Here is a 6,217-nt window from a genome sequence, read left to right on the forward strand (position 1 = left end):
AAGTTACACTGAACAAAATTATAAACGCAACACTTTTGTTTTTGCCCCCATTTTTCATGAGCTGAACTCAAAGATCTAAGGAAGAATGATCGAAAATAATAAAGCAAACCAACAGTAAAACATTACTGATGGTGAAATATTGCCAGTACAATTGCAACCAACCTCTGTGGTAAAATGCAACCGTAATGGAGGGAATCACCATAAAAATATCCCCCAGCAGCATCTCAGTAAATGCGTCCCGAATGTCCTCTGGAGTTTTAGCAGTTTTGAGGGATTCTTTTGCTATGATTTCATTGACTCCTGACGTCTACGATGACAGAATGAAGGATTACACATATTCTACCGAGTCTCCTAAATGATATTTTGTACTTTGTTCACTAGAGGGAGACAAATACTAACAAAGAGTTAATCCAAGTAAACTCATTTGCATTTTATCTCTGTTTTAGTTTCTAAATCATTACAAATGATCTGGAAAGAAAGAAGAAGAGAAGTTGAGTTTTACGCCATCTTTGTTAAAAATGTCCAAAATTTGTTTCACTATTTTTTGTCCATCCCTTTTACCCAGTCTTTTGAGAATAAGGCCTGAAAAAAAATGTGCACATGCATTACTATTTAAAAATAGTTATAAAGTTTCATAGACCTTTTGTTTCATTTTACCATTCCATACAAAAATGTCAGATACTTGCCTGAGGGAGCATCCATCCAAATTCATGATTTGTTGTTCCGACAAGAATTGGAACTTTCTGAAAATCTTTGCTCTTTAGTACCTCCTCAGCTGAGCTTTAAGAAATTCCCCATCAACTGTTGCTCCAGGGAAAATGTGTTGCTAAGGAAGTCATTTGGTTTGAGAAATTATTTTATTCTCTTTTAGAGCTGTATATTTACTGAGAATATCACCAGTAGATCTTAGCATTGCATTTTTTTCATGAACTATTGGAAAGTATCTCCTCTCAAATTCTCTGCTCCTACCTTTTTTAGCTGCATTGATGATTTGTTCCTCAGTCAGTTCTTTTATGCATTTGGTCAGCACTTCATTAGAGCTGAAGTCACATTCAGTAACATTTGCTACCACCTGGCCAAACACATCACAGATAATCCCCTTTTTTCTAAACATTGACAATGATTACCTTACATTAGAAATTTTAATGTGTATTTTCAAATGAGGCTGAGCTGAAGCTTTTTTGTATTGATTTAACTTTTGGGGAGGATGTTTTTGTACTTTTTTAACGTATTGTTTATGTGTCTAAATGCTGAAATCACAATGCCTTCGGGAAAAGAAATAAAGACAAAATGAAGCGAACTGAACTAAACCTAACAAGGCTCTAAAATTCTTGGCATCTGACATAATTCTACAGATTCCCTATAAGGAACTATTGAACAGTACACATGTATTGTTGTATTTGGGCTAAATACCTTGGCAAACATCAGAGGGTCTTTGATGGAGTAGCCCCCCCGTAGTTTCTACCCCACTCTGAAAGATGGCCCGCTGAAACAGACCCTTGGTCATGGGTGACAATGTCTAGAAGAACATAAGAATACATCTTTAGAACACACTTGATCCTTGCACTGAATTGTACAGAGAATCTATTAATGGATAAGATCTTATGTTGTTTTAACAACTTGTCTTTCAGCTATTCACTTTATTATCATATTTCCAGGGGAAGCCCAATGAGACCACAATGAACTTACTTGGAACTTATCTTGTTTTTTAAAGACTAGTCAGAAATCATAAGATTAATCATTATTAATCATATCAGGCACATAAATAATTAATATGCAACAATAGAGAAAGATAATGAAGATAATGCTGCTTTTAAAAACATTTACTGACCAGAAAAGAGGCACTGATTTCTCCTGCAGACTCCCCAGCTATGGTGACAGACTGGGGGTCTCCTCCAAAACCTTTAATGTTTTGCAGCACCCACTGTAAAGCAGCAGTCTGGTCTAGGAAACCCCAGTTTCCTTGAGCATTCTTATCTCCTGTGCTAAAACCAGAAGCATGTGTTATTATAACCCATTGCAGAAGCAGCTTCAATATGAAACAAGAAATCTGATGTAATTCTTAAGGGACAGACTGCACAAGTAATGCCCACTTTCTCCACCATAAATGAATACCTGAAGTATCCTAACATTCCAAGTCGGTACTGAATGACAATCACAACTGTTCTCAATGGCCACTAATGGGGATCCGTCATACGTGCAAGCACCGCCTGTGACCAGAGCCCCTCCATGAATCCAGACCATTACCTGTTGGTTTGCATAAATTGCTTTTGGCAGAAGGGTTGGAATTTAACAGAATAATTTCTGCTGTGAATTCGTAAGTTAAAGTGCTGTCCTCTAGTTTAGATGAGAGAAGCCGTTATTCAGTACTCACTGGAAGTTTATCTGATTCTGATCTTTGAGAAGGAGTGTAAATGTTCAGATACAAACAGTCTTCTGAGACTCCTGTTGGTGTGAAATCCAACATCATTGATTTTGCCACCATAGACAGAATATCTGGGTTTTGAAGTCATCTAGAATACAGCAAGAGAAGGTACACTGCAAGAAATGTTGTCATTTTAACGGTAAAACACTGTAAAACGGCTACAGTCAGTAATGGCAAGTTCCTTTATCATGTACAGTGAAAAACTGTAATAGATCTAGCGGGACATTACAGTAAACAAGTAAAATGCTGTTAAATGTACAGATTTTGGAAGTAAAAATGAGCAGTCATCTAATTTACAGTGAAAAAACATAAACTGACATTTCCACATATACCTGCGTCAAACTTTTGGCGTATTGGAATCTCATTTTTGTAATCAGATATATACATTTGGGCTTCATTTAACAATTTCTGTTTTTCAGTTAAGGTTATTGCATTGTTTTATGTCACTTGTGTTACCATGTACAGTTCCATGTTACCCTGTATTTGTGTGCATGACACTGTGTGCACCTTCTATGTTAGTATTTACCTCAGTTTATGGAAAGGCTAATTTTGTCTCTTTTACCACATGTATTATTATGGTGGTTATCAGTACATTATACTGGTACAAAACAGATTTTATTACTTTAGTTGTAATATTAACATTATATCAGTTAATGAAAAATACAGTTCAGTTCAGTCTCATATAACCTAAAATTCTGCTACCGTATTTTTTTGTATCAAATAGTTTTTACCATAAATTTCACAGGTCTATTTTTTACAGTGTATATATATATATTGTATATATAGGTAAATATAAATATATAGTTATATAGTGGTAAATAAGGAATTTAGTACAGATATATTGCATATGTGACAGTAACTTTAAAGGGATCATATGATGTTGCTAAAAAGAACATTATTTTGTGTATTTGGTGTAATGAAATGTGTTCATGCGGTTTAAGGTTAAAAAAACACATTATTTTCCACATACTGTACATTATTGTTTCTCCTCTATGCCCCGCCTTTCTGAAACGCGTCTATTTTTACAAGCTGCACACATCTGAATATTTGGGTTGAACTGTTCTGGAACAGTGTTGTAAATACAACTTAACCACTGATTTCTAGTCGTGTCCTCTTTTGGAAGGCCAAACAAAGTAGTTTTGCTTTCACAACGAAACACAGCGTCACACACGGCGGGCTAAATTGAGCGGATGCCGGAGGCCTTGAGTGAGCGGCGGCGGGCGGGCTTTCAGCAACCACATGTGACGACCCCGGGCTGGACTCCGCTTCATCCATTAATAAATATAGTCATACTCACATGAATGGGTGCTGGGTGGTGTTTCTTATGCACTCCCATCCCTGTACAGGACTAGGTGCAGCCAGGCGGAGAGGGCCAGCAGGCGGCTGGGCAAAAGGAATGCCAAAATACTGCTCCACCACTTTTTCTGAGCCTTTAACTTTCATATATTGGCCACAGATACTGCCATGCTTTAGAACAACCACCGGCCCAGAGTCTGTACAAAAACAAACAAATCTGACATTAACACCCATTCTTTAATACAAATGATTAATCATATTATATTATATATTCCTGTCCAGTAACAATACTCCTTCAAAAATGAATAAAATAGATAATTAAGTCAAAGCTTAATTCACTGTATAATGTTCAATGTTATCTAAAAAGCAACATAATCTAATGAAATTCTTACCTGTCTGTAGAGGGGCTGTCCAAGCAGCAGGGTCAAGCACAGGCAGAGCAAAATTTCTTTTATCATAGCTGTTCTTTCATTAAAGACGGATACAGCTTCTCATGTAATGAAGAGCTCACGAAATCAATCACTCACACAGGCTCAGTTACAAAATCCTGGCCTTTATCCTGATCCTACTTTACCCCCTTAAAAAAAAAAAATCAGCTGATACATGTGTACAAAGTGGGATTCCTGTACTGAAAACAGAAAAATCTGTTCTGTGTATAAATAGTCATAATTAGTATAGAACTTGATCTCTGCATCTCTGTGTTCTGTACTGACATGTTTGTTAGATTAGAGTTCTAAAATCTTACATTTATTGGTGAAGTGAACCAAACACATCAATCAAAATTTTAAAGAAAAATCATAAATTTTTTATTCTCAGCCATTCCCATATGGATCATTTCATTTGCCATCACAGTAAATTCTTCTGTGAAAGCGGTTCATGCTGTACCCAGTAATAAAGTGTGAGCTAATGCAGATGGTAAAAGAGTGTCACAGAGGCTCAGATTCTTCAAAGATAGGTTAATAATTCATGTCTTATGTCGGTTTTATTGAACAACGCTACCAGGAAAGCTTGAAGGTTACGAAGCTGAGTGAGAAGTTAAAAGCTGTATCCATTGACACTCACTTAGTAGTCGATTTCGTTGTTGTTGTTTTTTTAAATAAGCAGTTGTTTGACTGGTGGCACAACAGTTATCAACCCTCAACCCAAGAACTGATCTACTCACACAAAAATCGCAAGTTCAAACTCGAGAGGCATTGGTTTAGAAATAGGGGAGGTACTGAAAAGTGATTGCAAAATAACAAAGAAGGTAAAATGTGGCTGCTGCTTTTGTCCTTGAAATTTCTCCTAATTTTCATTGAATAAAAATACCTTTTAACTTTAGTTTAGACTAGTTAATTTTTTTACATGACACATTCTAGATTATGTAAACTACCTTATCATACTGTACATAAACCATAAACTCAAACATCACAATAGTAATTTATAACTTTTATTATTTTTTATTATTTTATAGGATTTATAATTAAAAGCTCAGACTCATGTTTCTTCAAATCTATGTACACTGCTCATTTGGTCAAATTATTTCTTTTGAATTTTTATTTGAATTGCTTTTATTTTGTTATTCTACATGTCTTTTTTACATTCTTTAAATTGTTTATAATGTTTGCACTATCTAGGTTTGTGTGTGTAAAAAATGTTTACACACCTAATAAATATAATTTAGGGTAAGGATGGATTGGACTATGCCCAGCATCCAAAAGACAATTTTATTACTAACTTTTTTTTAAACACTGGATAAACTTCTATAAAGTGCTCTCCACATTGTAAACAAGTTTGTGATAAATGCATTTGAAATGCGGTGTTCAAAATATAGATTTATAGTTTATTTTCAGTGTATCCTGCTTTAGTTTATTGTATTGTTTATTGTTTATGTCATCATTTATTGTCATTATGAGTGCATAATCCTTTTTATTTTAAATGTTGATTTCATCATGTTTAATCATGAAAGACATGATGAACAATGTTCCTCCAACATCAAGATTAACAAGGTTAGACATTGATATTGTAAATAGTTGTTAATAGTCTGCCCAAATAGTTTGCTCTGAACCTTCTAACAAATCATGACACAACACAGAATTGTCGGGTAGTGTTTTATTCTAGTGTTGTTGCTATTATTTGTGGTTGCATCACAAGTTCCAGGTTGTTAACACATGACATGGTTGATGTATTTGACTCATATTCAAATGTTGTGGCCTGAGAGGAATGTATCTACTAAGTAAGCTCATTGCAACCATGGTGGCCACTACTGTGGGACATGAGTTAAAGGCACAATATGTAATTTTTGCCGCTAGAGGGCGCGTATTCCAAATAAACAAATAGACAAAGGCGTAGTTTGATGACGCCATGACTGTGTGGAATCATGGGAGTTGTGGTCTTCATCCCCACAGCCGATGCAATCCGACGGGGCTCGGGCAGAAATCATGTTCATGGATGAGCTAATGATTTATTAACGTAGTAGAATGAAGCAGGGTGAGGCTGAAAGCCGTCGAAGCGAAA

General features: G+C 35.6%; 1 pseudogene; it reads right to left on the reverse strand.

The window, feature by feature from the left end:
- Positions 1-689: 689 nt before the first annotated feature.
- On the reverse strand, positions 690-5,074 carry LOC107740336 (carboxylesterase 1E-like; annotated as a pseudogene).
- Between the last annotated feature and the right edge of the window lie 1,143 nt (positions 5,075-6,217).

The sequence above is a fragment of the Sinocyclocheilus rhinocerous genome, unplaced genomic scaffold, assembly GCF_001515625.1.
Source record: "Sinocyclocheilus rhinocerous isolate Xijiao unplaced genomic scaffold, SAMN03320098_v1.1 scaffold1426, whole genome shotgun sequence".
NCBI lineage: Eukaryota > Metazoa > Chordata > Actinopteri > Cypriniformes > Cyprinidae > Sinocyclocheilus > Sinocyclocheilus rhinocerous.